The sequence below is a fragment of the Nasonia vitripennis genome, assembly GCF_009193385.2.
Source record: "Nasonia vitripennis strain AsymCx chromosome 1 unlocalized genomic scaffold, Nvit_psr_1.1 chr1_random0012, whole genome shotgun sequence".
Taxonomy (NCBI): domain Eukaryota; kingdom Metazoa; phylum Arthropoda; class Insecta; order Hymenoptera; family Pteromalidae; genus Nasonia; species Nasonia vitripennis.
The window spans coordinates 1,596,291-1,617,501 of NW_022279600.1; the positions used below are offsets into that span (position 1 = coordinate 1,596,291).

A 21,211-nucleotide genomic window follows, 5' to 3' on the forward strand; every position below is an offset into this window, starting at 1 on the left:
GTTTGCTATTATTGTACTCCGTCAGTAAATCAGGTAAGATATCAAGCCATTTATACGTGCCTCTTAAACTAAATTGCATCCACATTTTGTTCTTGAGCGTACGGTTAAAACGCTCACAGATGGAAGCTTTAAGATTGCTGTATGTTGAGTAGAGATTGATGCCGTATTTTCTCATAAGGCTTTCAAACAAGGAGTAAAATTCTTTACCTCGATCGGTATGCAAGTTTTCTGGCACACGACCCTGATCTAGAACAGACTTCATTGCTGCTGCAACTTCGTTTCCAGTTTTCTGCTTTAAAGGTACGGCCCAAGCGTACTTTGAGAAGACATCGATAACCGTCAGCAGGTATTTGTAGCCTTTGTTCTCTTGTGCATATGGCTGCATCTCCACCAGATCAGCTTGCCATGTCTTATCCAAGCCACGCATTATGAACCTTCGACGCTCATAATTACGCCGAGCGGGCTTATGAAGTTCCTTCACTAGTCTAGCTTTTTGATGTGTCATTATTATTCAGAGAATTTTTGAGCAGAATCTCATATAATTCTCTAATAGCCAAATCTATTTTTCTCAGTTTTTCCGCATTCTCATCTTTAACGATTTGTATAGCTAATTCTACAGCATCAATTAATTGTCTCAGGTCACTTGTAATCTCGTAAACACTGCGGATCTCCGTATGAATTAAACGTTGAAGGACTGCTGAATTCACTGCATCGTTTGGCTGCTGAGATTCTACTACGTTACACAATTTTTTGCCTCCAACGTCGAAGTGTCAGTCGGCAGCTAGTTTATAGTGTAGGTAAAGGCTATAATACTAACTTACCATGTCGTCAAGCAATCAGTCGTCGACGAGTGCTCAAAGCGCTAAAACGTCAAAACATACAGTTCCTAAGAATCCTGGATCCAAAAGTAGTTCTTGGAAAAAAATAAGCTGCATTCTATTGTGCTGCTTTCAGCGAAATGGAAGAGGTACTAAGCATACAGTCACCTGTCGTATTTGACGAATCTGTTGCGTATTACGAGATTCATGCGCATCAGCACTATACTTTGTCAAATTTCAACAACAGCGATGAAATTTGCATAGGTATACAACATCAAGATCTATGTGTACTGCCTTCGCGCAGTTCATTACACATATGCGGAAAATTGCAAAAAGCAGATGGCACTGCCTTCACGGGCACAGCGTTTGTAAACAACGCCATATGTCATCTATTTGAAGAAATTCGTTACGAGCTCAACGCTATAGAGATTGGTCGATGCAAGAATGTGGGTTTGACAAGTATCATGAAACGATTCGTATCATTTAGCCCCAGTCAGAGCTCAGTGATTAAAAATGGTCATTCTCACGAGCTCATTCTCACAAGATCAAATTCGGATGTGAATTATGTTGTGCAGACGCAAGTAGCCGCGGCTAGACAAAATGTTTACGAGGATTACCAATTTAAAATCACTAAAATTGAATGGCTAATCCCATATGTGCTGCTCTCGGATAAACATAAAATTAAATTGCTCAATTACCTGGAAAAGGATAGACCTGTCACCATAAGTTTTCGTAGCTGGGGGCTGTATAAATATTCCTTACTGCCCAGTACATCGAAACACGTATGGATTGTAAAGACTGCTAATCAGCTGGAGAAGCCTCGCTTCGTTATTCTCGGCTTTCAGATAAATCGCAAAGGACGAAGAACGGCTAGTGCCAGTCGATTTGATCATTGTAACATCATCGCAATGCCGAATAAGAACGACTATCTGAGTATGCTCCTCTTTTTGTCATTGATTGTTCGAAGCAAAATGAGTCACTGAAACAAGCTTCAGTGGATATACGTCTCGAATTTGAGGTTAGAGCAAATATTTCAGCTGGCACCTCTGCATACTGTCTGATCCTACACGATCGCATAGTCGAATACAATCATATGAGTCGGGATGTAAAAAAATTGTGTAAAGGCTGGTGGGAGAAAATCATATAAAATGAGCAGCAGCAGCTTGTGGTAGGCAGTCAGTCACGATGGAATACGTGCTCGATGTGCAAGGATTCAGAAAGCCTGTAAACAAATTTGTCGTCAAGGAACTTGCCATAGTTCCACTTAATTCGTACCTCAAGACATTGGTGTTTTTTTTTAAGCCGCCCACACCTTGGCGCAGACTCACAGCCAAGTACAAATCTGAAAATCTCTGGCTGGAACGTAATTATCATGGACTATCTTGGAGTTCCGGAGATGTGGTCTACGAAAAGCTCAAAAATGTGTTAAAAACTGTTCTACATAACGCGAGTGTTGTGTATGTCGAAGGAGCCGAGAAGAAGCAATGGCTCGAGAAATTCAATTTTCACGTAGTCAATATGGGTGAAATGGGCTTTCCCTCATTACAAAGGCTGCAATATGATATTTTGGAGTCACTCTGCCCACATCATGAATTTGCATTTAAGGCAAACTGTGCGCGCAGAAATGTATTGTTACTGAAACAATTTTATCACGATAATACGCCATCGCTGGAGTGGTCAATTAGACAATTTTATTGCACAGAGCATCTTTCTTTTATGACTCCGAACGATATAACATATTTACCGCGAGAATTTCTCATAATATTTGCTGCTAATAGCATTGAGCAAGCTTGGGATAAGCTGCCAGAACATTTAAAGCTAGACTCTGAAATTTTAGAGTGCTTACGCTGCCTAAAACACAATTCCATTGAGAGTGGAGTCCCACCTTTAAAAAGAGATTGTGTACAATGTAAACTGAATGCTAACAACAACAATAAATAGCAACATGGAAAAGCGGGTGCGTTTTCAAGAAAAGCCAACAGTTCAGTTAATGTGTACATGGGCATATGCACAAAAATGCACGTTGTGGAGAGTGAGAACAAGCAGCCCGAGATCGAGAGCGTTTCAAATTAAGGATTGAAAGAACGGGTAAAATTATTGTGCCAGATCTTATGAAGAAATTCAATGAGTTAACCCCTCTTACTGTGAACAACAGGATGTAAATATAGAGCACATTGGGCTTTTCTGTCATTTACGTTTTGATGCTCATCAAAAATGGGTCAAACTAAAAGCAGTGCAGGATATATTTCACTCCCGGATTGCAAGAACAAAAAGGATAAAACAAAAAACAAATACTTCTCACAAATTTTCTACAAACACATACTCAATGCCTGAAAAACAAGGTTATAAGAGGTTTTAGCTATGTGTGAATCATCTTTGCTTTATAAAAGATTAGCAAATACATCAGCTTCAGTCAGTACTCATAGATCATACACCGTTACTTGAACGTCGCAAATGGATTTTAATGAGATAAATCGTCTCGGACGCAAACATTTCCTACCGACAAAGAAACTAGCGAGTCTTGAGCTAGAGAAAAAATATCAGATCACCAGTATGAGAGAAATTAAGACAAAGTATGGGGATAGAGTCTTCGTTCAACTGGAGTATCGGCACTTTTTTACCTGCAAGAATGAGCAAGATAAAAGCTGAACATTTTTTCAAGCAATCGTGCTCAGAATGCAAAATAAAAAAAATATACATGCAGTGTTTTGGAGGTGTAATGAATAAGATATAATTTAGTTATTTCGAACAATAAAAAAAAAAAAGTTTTACATGTGACTATGATTATTCTTAATCCTTGCTTCCTGATCCCTATGCATACTACGAAATTCTTAAAAGCTAATAACAAATATTAAATTTCAATCAAACTGCGACTTTGAAACTTGACACGTACTTTCTTAGTTACTTTATTTGACATTCTTAAAACCGTTTACAGCTAGCGGATTTTCTACAGTTGATAGTAAATCATGCTAATTCGTAAGATAAAACAATGCATGTAAAAAAGTTCCAGTATACGCAGTTATAACGTTATTAAACGTGCATTTTACGCACAATGATTCAGACGAAAAGATGTCATTTGATACATATTACATGCGCAAAGCCGAGAACTTTCTCTTTTTAAGTCATACGAGGTAGAGAGCAGCCTCCTGGAGACAGCAGGGGAGTATGCCGTCCAAAGCCGCCCTGCAACAGCCGCTGACGCATCACCACCGTCGCACAGCTCTCGTCGCACTTTGCAGTCGAGCATATTATAACGATAAAGATGCTCGACAGCAAAGAGTATGCCACCCGAAGCTAACCCATGCATGTACCTCGGTGGCATTCACAAAACGCAGCGAGCGATCGAGCGAGAGAGAGAGAGAGAGAGAGAGAGAGAGAGAGAGAGAGAGAGAGAGAGAGAGAGAGCTTTCGATAATACGCATTTGCCATGTGAAAGTGCGTCGCTCGCGGAACAATAGATGAAACTTGATCCGCGCTCGGCTAGCTGCATCGAATGCTGCCGTGTGTTCGAGAATTTTCTAACTCTTGATATTCACCTTGAGCAGCCTCCTACAGATAGCAGGGAGTATGCTGCCTGGAGTGCGCCGCCCGAAGCCACCCCGCGTATAAACATACAGCATTAAAAAGTTACCCGGTTCGAGAATTTTCTACCTCTTGATAATGACCATGAGCAGCCTCCTGCAGATAGCAGGGAGTATGCTGCCCGAAGCCTGCACCCTGTAAACACTTTTTAATCCAGCATTAAAAAGCTGCGCATCGACGCTGTAAAATGCAGCAAGCATGCACTGGCCGCTGACGTATCTCCGCTAAAACGTGCAGCATGTAAGGGAGAGCTCTCGATAATACGCAAAACAGCAGTGCGTATAGATAAACACGCTCGCGCTGTAACTTGATCCGCATGCTCCGCGCCAGTACGCTAGAATATTCTAATGCGTAATATTCTGCCGCAGTGGTGCGAGAAAGAGCTCCCGATGTTGGGGTTTGGCCTTGAGCAGCCTCCTGGACAATGCTCGTTGCCAGGAGTAAGCTGCCAGAGTCTGCTGCATGCACCGTCACTGCTCGCGTTACGGCTCGACCTAGCGCAGCTTCCTGGACAATGCTCGTTGCCAGGAGTTAGCTGCCGTAGTCTCCTGCATGCACCGTTGCTGCTCGCATGAGCTTACATAGGGGTGGGGAGGCGCAGTTTTGCTCTCTCACTTGCACAGGTGAGTCGAAGAGTCGAATGGTGGGGGAAGCCAGAAAGGAAGACCTCCTCATGCTCGGTGTCAGGAGTACCCCCCTCATTGCTGTCTTCGCGCTGCACACCTGGTAAAATTCCTTACCGACTGAGACAGGTGTGCTGATGACGTCACTACACACACACACACACTTAAAGCTTGGAACTGCATGCCCATGAGAACCTATGTATAACGTGTAGTTGTAGTGGTGAGATCGCGTGTATGTATATGAGAAAGTCGAGTAATGGGGTGAGTCAGAACCCGACTTGTTTAGCTACTATTAGTCGGCTCTAATAGTATAAAATTTCAAGCAAACACCTATATTAAAATAAAGCAAAACAAAACATTTTTGAGAATTAGAGATATATTTGTCCCCTTAATAAGTTTCAAAATATAATTTTACAATATTCTAACAGTATCAAATTATCTGTAATTATAAATTCCAATACTACAAAAACAAAGAATCAAGCTTTTAGAGCTCATAGCCCCAGTTTTGGTGTTATCATCCGGATGGTACTCCCATTAATGGTCAGATAACTTATATATAACAGGCGCATAAGTAATTTTTAAAACTTTATGAACTTTTCAAAAGACTTGATGGATATCAATATGTATAATCCATGTAGAATGTCCACATGGAATCGATACAAATCCATATGGAATCCATATAGATTTAAGGAATTGTGTTCAAGTATACTTTGCATTTAACATTGCTGTAAATATAAACTGCAAATTGTATTTATCTGCAAAAACCGCAATAGAAAATTTCATAGAACAGCTGCAGCATTTTAATAAATGAATAAGCTGAAACACTTAAAATGAAATTTTGTCAAACAGCTGCAGTATATTAAAATTAATGCATGCGCTGAAAACCATAATAAAAATTGTATACAACAGGTGCAGCATTTTAATAAATGAATGCGCTTGAACACTTCAAAGTAAATTTTGTGAAACGGCTGCAGCATTTCAAGATAAATGCATGCGCTAAATACCATAATATGGAATTACATAAAACAGCAGCAGCATTTTAATAAATAGATGCGTTAAAAATTATTAAAATAAAATAAAAAAACATGACTTTCGAAAAATATACCTTACCGCAACACGTCCTCGTCGTGAAAGTCGGGTAACAACATAATAACGTTGGAAGATTAGAGAACATAATTTTCGACTTTTTTCTTATAATATAAATTGCAAGAATATCGGGCATCACAACCTTTTACGAGACACCATCGATGAAAATTTTTTCATAATTAAAAATAGGTAAGTCGAACTATAGGAAATAAATTAATAATCTTCTTAATTTTAGTCCATAAAAAATCAGTAAATCTTAAATATTTTAAACATTAAGATTGTCTGGAATGTAAGGATGTGCGAGACCAGGCTTGAGATGAATCGAGTTGTCTCGCCCGACAATCCTGAACTTTTTCGAGAATCCTGAAAATTGTCGAGATTCTCGAGTCCAGTCAAGACTCTTAGTCCAGCTCGAGACTCTCGAAAAATTTCGGGATTAACGAAAAAATTCGTGATTTTTTTTTTCTCATAATATTATACGGGGAGGATGACGTCTTTTTTGAATATTTCATGGTTACTTATAGATAGATAAAATATTTAGCATGTTATTAACGTGGTGAATGATACATGCCAGAGCAGCGCAACCAGGGAATCAATTTTCTTAACATCTAGAACTTCAATAAAAGAATAATAATTTCACTTTATAATTAAAAAATCGCTGCTAATTCTTTAGTATGTAGCTTCCTTCAACATAATTCATTGCTTTGATATCAAAATTATTTTAACTCCATACATAATTACAACAAGTCTTTTTACTTTTCTGTTTAATAGATAAAATTATTTAACACGTGCTGCACAAAAGCGGACAAGTGGGAAAAAATTTCAGTTATCGTGCAACCCAGAAAAGCGTGTTTTTTTCAGTATTTGATCTATTTCTCGGGATCGAATCAATAAAATCACTTATAATTCTCTTTCTCTCTCTCTCTCTCTCTCTCTCTCTCTCTCTCTCTCTCTCTCTCTCTCTCTCTCTTTCTAGGTAGATTAAAATTCATTTTATAAAAGTGGAGATAGAAATCATGCAATTTTCAGTTAAACAGAGTATACAGAGTGAAAAAATAAATTTTTGAACCTTAATATCTTCGAAACTAACAGGTTTTGTAAACAGCCCGAAGAAATGGCCCGTTGTACTGTATAATGCCAACTAAATCCAAAATTTGAACTTAATTATTGCCCTTTTACTCCAGTTATTGAATTTCATAGAAAAACGACTTTTTTCAGTTTTCGGTGTTTTTCTACGGATCTGCCGCACAATATGAATCAAAATTAAAGTGGTGTATGGTTTTGAATTAGATCTTCAAAAATCATCTTGATTTTTGGAAAGGTTCGACATTTAGTTTTTCAATTGCGCTTTATGGTCTTATTATTATAAAACAACGACGAACGATAATATAAATATTCCGTGGTAAAAAGATAGGTAATTTTATTATCTTAAAAGTACATATTAAACAATTTACTTTTTTGAATAACTTAATTTTTTCGATAACTTTATCAGATAAAACTGAACTCTCAAAACTCAAAAATCGATATAATTATCTGAAAGTTAGATACAAATTTTAATTTAATTTATAATAATAAAGGTAAAGATCCGGGCCGGATGAGTATGCCGAAATTTGTAATTTACCTACACTAGCAAGTTTAGACGCGCTCCGCGCGTTTTTTTTATCGTATCATATATTTTTTTAATATACACTTTTTGAGGTTAGGAATCCATACATCTACACATTCATACATTGCTCACCGGTGGATAAGGGCCGGATAGATAAGTCGGCGTGCCATAGCAAATTTCTATAGAGTCAGGTTGTGAGTACAGTATACATTTGGACGCGAGATTTAAAATAAGTATACAAGAAACTGTCTACTTATGTAGTCTATTATTTTTTATGAATTAATTATAGTTACTCGCATTCGCAAAATCATCAAAATAAATAAATCGGCGACATCACACTACCATCAATAAGAATTTTTTATAAAAATTAGTTTAGTTTATTAAAAATTTTAAATTTAAAATTAAGAGCTATCGAGAATCCCGAGTTTTTTCGAGAATCCCGAAATTTTTCGAGTATCTAAAGCTGGATCGAGAGTCTTGACTGGACTCGAGAATCTCGACGATTTTCGGAATTCCCAAAAAATTTCGAGATCCTCGGGCGAGACGGGATCTCAAAGTAGAGACCTGACTTTTTCTTCTGGAGACGGGACGAGGAATCCAGAGACTTTTTCGGTCTCGCACATCCTTACTGGAATGTACTAAATTCACTCGAAATATATTAGTATCAATATTTTCTTGTTTTTTATCAATGACGTCAGCTTATGCGAGAAAATATGTATGAAAACCATAAACAATTGGTTTCTGTGCTCATTCTGCTCTATAACCTTTCGAAGCGATGAGATAGTTAAATCATAGTATTTCAATCAATAAAATTTTAGAGCATTTTCTTTTATTATCATTAACTCAAATTATTTCAGTATTAGAAGCAGACTAAACGTTTAGAAAGCTGCGCTTGTTGAACTTGTATACATACTTTCCTGTTGTTTATCAAAGATGCCTGCGCATGCTCAAAAATATCTATTAATAGTGTGAAATATTGGTTCCAGTGCTCATTCTGCTCTGACCTCTAGAAGCGGTAACATCGGTGAATCCCATTATTTTGATTATTGTAATTGTCTGGAATATACTTTTATAGTTATTCACTCGCAATATTGCAGTATCAAAAGCAGACTAAACGTTCAGAAGACTGCGTAGGTTGAGTTTATATAAATACTTTCCTGTTGTTTATCATTTAAGCGGTAACATCGGTGAATTATAGTATTTTAACAAATAAAACTAGCAAAGAACGCTCACTTCGCTCGCGATTAACATATTAATTGTGCTGATATTTAAGGGGATGTCGTCTCAAAAAACACTGTTTTTCTATTACATAGAACTTTTTGAATAAAGTTTGCTAATGAAAAACTGAGTTTGTAGCGTCGTAATGTTAAGGTAGTTCACTTGGCTCAGTGGTGCTCAATTCGAGGTTGCATTAGAAAATTAATTTTTTTAAATATTATGCAGTGTTATTCAGTGTGAAAACTCTAGAATTTTTAGTTTTGTATATCAAAATATTGATAGAAAGTGTTTAGAGCATCAAATATTCTCAAAACTTAGTAAAGTGAGAAACACTGCGCGTATATATAGATATACTGATAGCATACAACTGAAACTTTCGATTGCTGTAACTTGTCAAAAAGCACCGCTTGCCCTATCAAATTTTTATTTCCTTGATTTGTATTATGATTTTACATCATGACCTACCCTAGTGGAAAAAAATTCTGTGCCAAACTGTGCCAAAACCGTGCCAAAACTGTGCCAAACTGTGCCAATTTATGTCAAAATTGTAGCACAACTGAGCCAAAACATGAACATTTTGAACATTTGACATACTCATGGCACAGTTTGGCACAATTTGTCATACTGAAAATTAATAAAATTGTGTGCAAATTTTATCGCACTATCCGGCACAGTTTGGTACAGACTAGCACAATATTGGAACAGATTGACACAATATTGGCACACAATGGCATAGTTCGGAACAGTTTTGGCATAGTTTGGCACAGATTTTTTTTTCATTAGGGAAGTTGTTGAGAATTATTAAAATGCATAAAATTCACATAATGAAGGCCTAGATAGGTGTTACCATCCGGATGATAACACCAAAACTCTGGTTGTGAGCTCCAAAATTTTTATTTTCCAATAATTTTATTTCAACAAAATTTTATACCGAATACTAAAATGTGTTGATTTGTGCCAAACTGTGCAAAACTGTGCCGAAATCATGCTAAACTGTGCCAAACTGTGCCAAACTGTGCCTATGTCATGCCAAACTGCCAACCATTAGCCATAATTTCCATAGAAAGATCTGCTTCAAAGATTTTCATAGGTATATTAGATGTATTAATAGAATCTGTAGGGTTGCAATTATTAAAATTATTAACTATTGAATCATTGTCACTGAACATAATATTGTTATCTGTATGTGCCAATATGCTATCTAATTTTTATTTTTTGCATGACATTGACAACTCACTGCCTTCTAATTTATTTTTAAATAAATCAATGTCAATGGAACGTTCGATGGCATTGTTGTTGATATTAAAGGCATCATTATCATAATGTTCAATGTCAGCATCGAAATCATGTAACAAATTTGTTGTTGATTCAGTAAACTTTTCTACAAAATTAACAAAGTTATTTGATTTGTTCTCTTCAATATTTTCCTCCATATATAAGTACTTCTTATGGAACATTAATTCTTCCGCGCGACATCTTAATCTAACATTCTCACTCAATTCAATATCCCCATATTTTGTCTTAAGAATATTTTGTTTTTTCTTTGGCATTATTGGATTGCGGGGATTAAATGACTGGCTTTTCATTGATTCTACCATTTCGGGAGTTGGGCGAAAAATGATGGGGCCACCTTTATCTTTGACGTATTGAGCTGACAACAATACGGCACGCAACATTGGAAAGCTTAATCTACTACGATTCTTGGTTTTAAAATTTTTTAATTTACTCCAAACTCTTTCGGGAGTTGCGTTTGAAAGTGGAATACAAAAAATATTTAGAGCATAATCTGCCAAATTTTCAAAAATATGTTCATTGCTATCAGTTAGGCTAAATTTTTTAATGATAAACCAAAAATCATCAGCATATTTCGCAGCATGCAATTTAGTACTGATTTCTTCGGGAAAATCATATGTAACTATATGTGACCATTGATCATTTATAGCATTTTTAAATTTTTCGTCGCTACATAGTTTCATATGCGGATGATCTGCAAAAGATGAATCGAGATACGATTTTTTTCGTGAAACGCTTTACTCCGCTCATTTTCAGGATGAAAAAAATGTTTGTTTTCCTTCAAATCGCATCTTTCTTTGATTTGCGTACAACATTCTATTAAAAATTTTCGGCACATTTTCCGAAATTCTTCTTCAAATTCCATGACTTGTTGATACATTTCAGATCCTTCAGGAATGCTATTTATGTAATTTTGTGTTTTGTCTCCTATGTATACATCATTGGTGTTTTTAAATTCATTATAATTATCAGGGTCAATATTTGCTATTTCATTATTATTTATGTACTCTTCCTTCATATACATCTTGAGAAATTCTATGTATATCTCATACATTTTATTATTTTTAACAGGAACTATCGCTTTAGAACTCTGCGAAAATTCATTTGCTCTCGTCAACCTTGCCAACATAGCTTCTAAAAATAATAAATAACAAAGCATCAGAGGATCTTCCAACATCGTTAGAATACCTTCAGGTGACTTATCACTCGAAGAAGGTTTATTTTTAATATTTTCTGCACATTCTCTTTTGAAAAATATTATTAAAGTTGTATATCTGCGCATTATGCGCAAGATACATTGATATAATGATAGCCAGCGTACTGTTCTGTGTCGTAAAATTATTAGTGGTGTTATATGTAAGTCTTCTTGCAGAACAATCCAATTGTGCATTCTCTTCGAACTTCCTGATATATAGGTATAAATTGCAGATAACAAGTCTATTAGGGTGGACCTTAATTATTTTTTATTTTATTTTTCACTTGGGCCGGGCAAATATAGCTTCTATATACCTCAAAAACCATGCGCATATAGGTTTTGAACCCATAGCATCGATTTTTCACGTGCCTCAAAGCACCCGAAGTTTCTTATGGGATTTACATGTTAAAAAAGGGTCAAAACGTTTATCGTTCTGAAAACCTGTGAAAATTTTGGAATTTTAACTTTGGAAGTATATTTGCTCATGTATTTTGAACCGCTGAATCGAATGGTGCTATTAGTTTTCGCCGTAATAGTGAAATAAAAAAGTTATAAGCCAAAATCGTTGAAAAACTCGAAAAATCGCAAAAAAACGTGTAAAAATGGACTTTTAAGGATTATAATCAGTGATAAGTTTTTTTCAAAAACGTACATTTTTATGTATTTTGAGCTCATTAAACAAATGGTGCAATTGGCTTCTGCTGATTCAATTGAGAAAACAAGATATAAGCCAAAATCGTCAAAAATGTCGAAAATCACGGTAAAGTGACCAAAAAATGGGTTTGTTACAATGTTACTAATACGAGGTCAATTTTTTTATACATAAAAAGTATAGTTATACATATCTGAAAAATTCTTTTGTATCGGATACGGGCTGTATTCAAAAACCGGAAGGGTAAACCGGAATGGCTGTGAGTGGCTGTTGTCGTTCCAGAATTCTTATTCCGGATTTTCGTTCCATCGATGAGACCGCGGCCTAAAGCATTTTCGGATCAGCGAAGGGATCAGCTGACACGAAGTAACGTGAATACAAAATGGTAGTATTGAATGTATACATATTATATTATACAACGATAAACAATAAACACTGTACGTTCTCTCTATCATCGGACTCAGAGCAATCAGCACTGCACGGCGAGCATATAGCTCATGTAAACATAAGAATATTTATATTAAACTTATTTTCCTATTTAACCACGGCTCAATTTATTTCAACAGGTACTTTTTAATTTCGAGATATATTGCTCCGCATGAACAATTTTATTTAGTTTTTCAACAATGGCTTATAATTTACGCGAAAGAGTCAATCACATTGGATATTGTACTAATCAAATAGTTGCAACTAATAATCTACCAACGATAAAACAAGTACTAGCTGCTTTATTCTATAACCTACGAAGAGTTTCAAAGTCTGTACGTGATAGTGCGAAGTTAACCATTGAAGAGTGTATCATTATTTGGAAGAAAGCTCGAATTCCTAGGCAAGAAGATAAAAAATGTATCATTAAACTGGAGGCTGAATATGAAAGATGGAGAAAAATACAAAGAAATGCTTCACGTAGATCAGACACTCAAATAAAAAATGAACAAACATATAAAGAAAGCATAAACAAATTATTTGACATTGCTTGCGCAGATGCTTTGAAGAAGATGGAAGACGAATCTGATAAACAGTTTTTACTTGATCAGAGAGGTAATTATATTTTGTTTTTGAATACTTAATTATGACACGGCTGAACATGGAAAATAGAAATGGTGGTTATAGTTGATGCTGCAGAAAGAACTGATGATCTACATATAGTTAACCTTTGTTCAAAAGTGAGTTCTACGGAGAGCTGAAATTTTGCATTTTAAGTGATATCTTTTATTCTTTCTAACTTAATTAACAATAAAAAAGAAGTTAGTACTTCAAGTCCTTGAAATATATCAGCAAGTCCTAAAAACATGAAGTTTGACAAAAAGTTGGGGTTGCGCTGATATTGAATATTACATTTTTTCTCATATCTCTGGATCTATGATAGGTAGAGATTTGAGACTTTGCATACAGGCTTATTTTACTTTAATATAATGAGAAAAAGACAGTTGGATTAAATTTAACAATTTTTGTATCTTCAGTATCTTTTAGGATTTCAGTTAATCGTTTCTGAGCAGGGGCTATTACATTATGTACAATCATGCCGCATTTCTTTCTATCCAAAGAAACTTTTCTTAAGATTTCCGAATCAGGAAAAATATTTTTTAAAACGTCTACACAATTTTGAATAAAACTAAATGACACATCACGATCAACTACCATAGCTGCAAGCCTTATTTCGGCAATTGCAGCTTCCTCATCAAACTTAGACGTTGACTTTATCTCTCCTACGTTGAATAAATGTTGTTCACTTTCCATATATCTATCTACAACTTGCGTCGTTGCTGTCATGTGTATATCACAATCGATGCCCTTTACTTTATGTTGTTCATCTCCGGGTACAACATGATGAGCATAATACTCATCAGTTTCCCATTTTTAAAAATATTTTCGTTTGATACCTTTACTTTTCTTATTTGTATCATATTCTTCGATATTATGAATGCTTGATGGGGCTTTTGCATGATGTTTAGTATAAGAATGTTCTTTATTAATTTGTGCATTGTCATTTTGGTGAATCACATTCTTGATTAAATTTTCGTCCTCTGCTCTTTCGTCAGTCGGTGCGGTTTCTTTAGGATGATTGAGCAAAGACACATCCTCTGTACTCTCATCGTTATTGTGTGTTGTGACTTTCTTTGTTAATAAAGATACTTCAAAGGCGATTTGCGCTTTGGCATTTTTTTGACGACTTTTGGATGTAGAATGACGCTGCAGAGTACCTTTATGCGGAATTAATTCAACACCACAAAACTTACAAAGGGCATCATTGCTATTTACACATTTAGAAATCCAGGAAGCTAATTCGGGATCATTTTCCCATGTAGCATTTTCTATTCCCCATTATTATACTAATATGTAGCTATTATAAAAAAGACTATTGTAGTAAACAAAACTCTGTATAACTTTTTTATAAAAAGTAAGTGGTCCCTGTAAAAATATTTCTATGCAATTTCATGCAGATTATAAAAATATTGCACGTGCATTTATATCGATGTAATTTTAAGCAAGCACGATTGTATGTAGTGTACGTGCATACGTTGATAAAAATATGCGTCAATATGTACGGGATATGAAAATTATATTGTGTAGAAATTTACGCTGTAGATCAAGAAGTACTTTTTACTTACATATTTCAAATGCAAAATTTAGATTTTACAATTTACATGCCTCGGTACACCCAGTAGAGGCAATTCATTATTGTAAAAGTTTCGTGAACTACCTGGTATAATTCTGTTTATTACTAAAGTGTGCAAAATGTAGGCGATTATCACAATTATTACAATTTATGTAATTCTCACATATGCTTAATGTATATACACATATATTTAACTGATACATCTGTATCTGTGACATTATAAATGTTTTTCTTCGGTTCTAGCGTAAACATTTTTAAAAATTTTCAAAGTATATTCATGAAATTGCGAAAGGCAGAAATCCGAGTGCGTTCAATCATGAATAGTCTCGTTTTTTTCCAAAAAACGTTTATTTTCAGGAAATGTAACTCTGCTATGTATGTTTATGTGAATTCGACATTTAACATTACGGTGGAGACCCCTATTAGTATGAAAATTAATCAAAATACTGGTTTGCGTATTTGCATTAAGCGATAAATCAAGTTTTTGGCAAGAAATGAGATCAAAATAGCTGTCCGCCCTTCATTAGACTCTCAGAATACGGGTCCCAAAAGAAAAATTCATTTTTAGTAGCCATTTCGACAAAAAGTGTAACCGAAGTTAGAGTCGATAAAGCAGGAATATAAACGAAAAATTTATCTAAAAATATAACTAACCGATATAACAGTTTTCTGTTTGAAACCGATATTCAAAGTTAAATTTGTTTATAATCAATATACTGTTGCGTAAATAGGTTTGACTTATTTTGTCCTTGTCCATAAATACATGAAATAAAAAATTTGTCCTCTCTACAATCAAATTTCATAGTTTGTTGTACGCATATACATTAAACCAATAGCAGCAGTCGCTCAGAAATTCAAATAAGTGAATGAACTATATTATCATACGTTACTAAAAATAATATAAACTGTACTTACCGATAAAAATTGTAAATGAAAAGGGGTTAAAATTAAAATCAAAAACGTTTAGGCGTTTTAGATTTAAAAATCTTCCTTCTCGCTTACTTGCACAAGTTATCTGTCAATTGTCCCATCTCTCCACTTTCCTTAATGCAAGCTCTACATGGCGTCCATGGCTGCGCCAATTTCACTTCCTTTTATTAGTATCAGGAAATCGTCCGCGTAGGCTTGAGCATAGCAGCCCCACCCATTCAGCGCTTCCAGTAGCCCATTTGCCACCAGGCACCAAATGGTGGGCGACACCACCCCGCCCTGCGCGCATCCCTTACTGACCTTGCCGGAGACCGTTACGGTTCCGAGACTCGAGATCACAGTCCTGCGTGTAAGCATGCCCTGAAGCCATTTTATTAATGGTCCAGGCATCCCATGTAGCCCTGCCTCTTTGACAACTGCTAGAGGTGCAGTTAAACGCTCCCTCTATGTCTAGAAATACTCCCACCATTACCTTCCCCCTTTCCAGCTGCTCTTCAATGCGCCGAATGTAAGGCAGTCCCTGTAGAGAATCCCGCCCTATACGCATGCTGGTTAGGGTGAAGAGGAAGTACGGTTAGGATATCGTCTTGAATAAATCTATCCACCAATCTTTCTAGTGTCTTAAACACAAAGGAGTTAAGACTTATAGGTCTATAATCCTTGACAGTGGTGTGACTTGACTTCCCTGTCTTAGGAATAAACACAACCTTGGCTGTTTTCCATATTTCAGGTACATGAGCCAAAGCTACACTTGCTCTGAAGAGCTTTACTAAGGGGCCAACCAGTTCCTCCACCCTGCTGGAAAAAGTGAATAGAAATCGATTAAAGTCGATTAGAATTCACCATTTCAGTCGATAAGATTTTAATTAACTTGAATAGTGAATCTTAATTTCACTTTTTGCATTAGAACTTGATAAAACGTGATAAAATACGATAAAAAACGATAGAAGTCGATAAAACTCAATACGAAAAATTACAATTGAAATCGATAGACCATGATCTTCTTGAAATTCTATCAATTTCTATTGTAATTTTTCATATTAAGTTTTATCGACTTATATCGATTTTTATCGTATTTTATCACGTTTTATCAGGTTCTAATGCAAAAAGTGGAATTAAGATTCACTATTCAAGTCGATAAGTGATCTAATCGACTTCTATCGACCTTTTCCGGCAGGGCAGCCCCTCTTGAAGGAATGCCGGATAGATTCCGCCGATGCCCGGCGCCTTGAAGGGTTGAAAGTTCCTTATGGTCCACTTGACCTTTTCCGGTGTGACGATCTTCACCGCCAGATCCCATGGCGCCCTCTGTTGCCTATTTCTACCCGAGCACTCATCCCCCATCTCATGGGAGAGCCGAAAGCCCGGGAAGTTGGCTTCTAGAAGTAGTTTTAAACACTCCTCTTCCGAGGTTGTGTATTCTCCTGTAGGCAGTCTGATTGCTTCAAGCCATACCTCAGGATTTTTCGCGAGTATCCGGAGGAGTCTGGCCGCGTCAGGATATCTCTCGATAGCCTCGCAGTAGCCCTTCCATCCCTTGATTCTGATCGCGTTCATGCGGTTTTTATATAGCCTCTGGGCTTCTCTGTGAATCCGCCAATCGACACTATTGCGAGTATTCTTGGCCCTGTTAAAGGTCCTCCCCGCTTCACGTCGCAGATCCTCTAGCTCCCGGTTCCACTATGGGGTACCCCATATTCCCTTTGGGATGGTCCAGGGACAGCTTCTCTGGAAAGAGATGTTTACTGTCTCACCTAGCTCAAATGCCCATTCCAACTGTACACAGAGTTAGGTCAATCACCTCACTTCTAACCGAATTGTAGAAGGTAGGTTCTCTGCCCCTGTTCAAAATACACAGACTCGTCGTTACCAGATACTGCAGCAGTGCATCGCCCCTTCCGTTAGTATCCGAACTGCCCCAAACTATGTGATGAGCATTAGCGTCGCATCCCAGTATAAGAGGAATGCTTCGCTGTCTGCAGTGTTCAACAAGATCTTGTATCTCCCTTGGTGGGGGCTTTTCCTGAGAGTCGTATGGGAAGTAGCCAGAGGCCACCACAACCTCCCTCTCAAAGTCCCCTCCTACAGGGAGTTTGATCTTTATTGCCGTGCGGTCCCTGCTGCACCGAGCCGGCAGCAGCAGAGCATCAAAACCTTTAACAAGTATGCACGCCCTGGGAACGCTGCACGTGGGGTCTCTATAGATCCGACCAGCACCCCCCAGACCCCTGATCCTCTCCGCGACTAGCCAAGGTTCTTGTATTAGGCATATGTGTGCATCTTAGCCATGCGCCTGACCAGTGCGGCTGAGGCGCCTTTGCTATGATGCAAGTTTATTTGTGTAAACACTATCTCGTCGCCAGCCATGGTGATTAGGACGGGACAGTGTTGCTCTATTTGCGCTGCCCCCGGGGACCCTCATCAACCCTGATCGTAATCCGGCCCAGGCCCCAGTGCAGTTGAAAATTGCGCTGCCGGAGCAGCCTTACCGAGTTTTCGGGTATGCTGAGCACCAGAAAGGTTCCACAGTCTGGCCCTTCCCTGCTTTCGGTACTCAGCACCCTCCACCTACTAATCAACAGGTCCGGATGCCTGTGACTCAGTCGGCTCAGAACCACTCCCGGTTCATGCCTGTTTCCAGGCACGCGGAGAGTGGCCCTTCGAGGCTTCTTGAGCTCCGACACCCCAACCATGAGGAGCTTTGCGCCCTCCCAAGGTCTTAGCCAGGGGATTATCTCCTCCAGCCAGTCCCTCGAAAAGGTGTTGCTGGCTACCACGACGATGGACCCCATTTTCACGAAGGAGTCATTGAACTCGGGCCATGGTCCATTGGGGATCCTATCAATCTCTGTCTGGACCGCCTCGCTGACGAATGCCAACACCTGATGCGTCAGCTCCTCGTCAGGATATCCCTCGCACACGATCGCCCTCGTGAGGGGGTCCACCATCCTGGCAGCCATGATTTCAGGCTCCACGTTGGGTGGTTTTCTGGCGGTCTGATTCGCCGGCGGAGTCGAGTCGGCGTCCTTGCGCCGCTTAACGCCCGGAGCTCTCCCGTCCTCGCCCGCTGACCCGGCCGTCAGGTTCTTAGGGAGAGAGGAGGGGACACGTAGCATCCCTTGCTCCAGGAGCCTCCGCCTCCCTCTCCCGTTTTCGCCTCTGGGCCTCTTTTCTCCGTTTTGCTCCCGAAATTCGTTCGCAACTTCAGAGATCGAAGCCCGTCGGTTACTAGATCCGCCTGAGTAATTCTGTTCTGTGAGCCCCCCCCCCCCCCCCCCGGCAAGATCCGTGTCGGAAACACCAGCAGTGCGCGTATTCGCCCCTGCCGGCGGTTGTTGCAGGCCCACCCCCATGCTGACCTGCCCGACCTCTGTTGGGTTCTGCGAAGAGTCCCCAGCAGTTGAGGCCCCAGCGGGGTCACTATTCAGGTTTTTACTGATGCTAGCTCATAGCTGCCCCAGTAATCCATCGGGTCAGAGTATTATAGGCAGTGTTGCCCTTGACACTCTTCCCCTCCGGTTTCGCGCTGGGGTGCTCCACCTCCAGCTGACTAGGCGGTGCCGCCCTGTAGCCTTCAACTTCACTCTCCCTTCCTCCCTCATCTAAATTTTTTGTGTAAGGTTCCATAAAATGTCCCAGAAGTAGCTGGGGAAGTAAAGGTCAGCCACCACAGAGCCCCACATATGGCAGTAAGGCTAGATACTCGGAGATTTGGCCAGGTTTCGCCTAGGCATCGATTGCGACCGACTAGTACCCCAGCGGCCAACTAGTCCCCTCAGCACGATGGCTCACACCTTGGGATTAGGGGTTGGATGAAATACCCATTGCGCCTCCTCCCGAACGCAATGGGGGCTTCCCTTAGCTTCCGGCCAGTCCATAGGTCGCCCTCGGGAACCCCGAGGCCCGACCTCGGTCAGGGGAGAGGCCTGACAGCAGTGCCCGTTTTACGGGGATCCTGCGAGGGAGACTACTCTTGAGCCCGAGAGGCGATATCCCGCATCAGCCCAATTTCGCCGTCACACCAGGACGACCCGGGTTCAGGACGTCACGCTCCCGTCACCGGAGCCGAAGCGACCACGAAGACTCGCAGGACGAGTCCCCACACCAGGCCCTAAAAAGCGGGCCCTCGACAAGGTGGCTACCCCCGGTGGAGGTATATATATATATCTATATTTATCAAATAATTTATAAAATGCATAAATTAATTAATTATTTCCATAACAGAACAATTAGCATCGCAAGAATTTGAAGCAGTTGTTGTAACGCGCGGAAACGTTCAAACGAGCGGAACGAGTTTGATTTGGACAAATTTCTACGGCGTGAAGTTAGCTGCCGAACACTGCAATCACTTTGGCGCTCTGAACTTGCCGATGAGCACCCACGACGAAACTCTCGATGCCCATCGCTGCGGCATCTAGAATAATTTATAATAGGCCGAAGAAGAAAAAAATAGTTGTTTTGTCATTATTTACGTTATGATGATGATGATGCTACTGCTGATGATGATAATGATGGTGATGATGATGATGGTGATGATGGTGATGATTAAGAAAGATGATCATTAACAATTAATGTTTAATGTTGGGTCCATGTCCTGAAGCCAATAACCTATAAGAGAAGAAAAATTATTAATATAATCTACTTATTATTGATACAGATAAAAGTGACTGTTCTTTAAATCAAGGTGAATATATTTTGTTTTTATTATCATTAATTATAATATTAAATTCGTTAATAAATGTATAACAAATAGCTAAAAATAGTTTAATTATATTTTAGAAATATATACTATTTATTGTGAGAATCCATTTTTAAAGTGACTACAGTTAAAATTTTACAAAAACGGCAAAAAACACATTTTATAGATTTTTATACATAATTTAGCTGAACTTTATGATGTGTATAATATAATCTCTACAGAAAAAGGTTAGATGATATTCAACTGATTATTAGCTTATTATCACTTGAGAATCAAGCCAAAACAGCAGCTGAACATCGGATGATAATCACGTTAATATTTGTATTAAAGCTGATAACTATAAATATGCATTTATGTGAAATTAAATGTTAAATTTAACTTTGGATTGTTTTGGATTGGATTTTTTTTATGATCAACACCCGAAAGTCAGCTGATAATCATTAATATTTTATTTAATATAAACTCATATTTATAATTATCAGTTTTGATAAAAATATTAGGGTGATTATCACCCAATGTTCCAGTGGCTGTTTTAAAACCATTATTAGCTGTATATCATCTGGTGCTTTTCAGTAGGATGATTTTATAATCACTAGATATTCATTTTAATATTTGACATTAAAAGAGATTAAAATCATAGCTATATTAACTTACCACATAATTATTTAAGAGAAACTTAAAAATAACTGATTTTAGAAAGTAAGAAGTAATTTTTTTTATGGAACTTTTTGTTTTCCTTATATAATGTCGCGATTGCACCCTCTATGGCAGAATTTAAAAATGAACTAATCGGTGTTACCATTAGAAGTAGTACATGCAGAAACACAGGAACCTCAATAAAAGAGATATTTTATTATTTTAAGCAGTATTATGACATATATAGGCAACT

At 38.1% G+C, this 21,211-nt stretch overlaps 1 protein-coding gene across 3 annotated transcripts in view; it reads left to right on the forward strand.

The window, feature by feature from the left end:
• Positions 1-19,852: 19,852 nt before the first annotated feature.
• Positions 19,853-21,211, forward strand: part of LOC100117164 (protein DDI1 homolog 2) — a 361,675-nt gene continuing 360,316 nt past the window's right edge. Inside the window, exon 1 of one of the 3 annotated variants that reach the window (XM_031921524.2) lies at positions 19,853-20,307. The gene's annotated coding sequence lies outside the window, so the exon portion shown is untranslated. The remainder of the gene's footprint in view (positions 20,308-21,211) is intronic. The other 2 variants (XM_032601403.1, XM_032601404.1) reach the window with 2 other exon arrangements.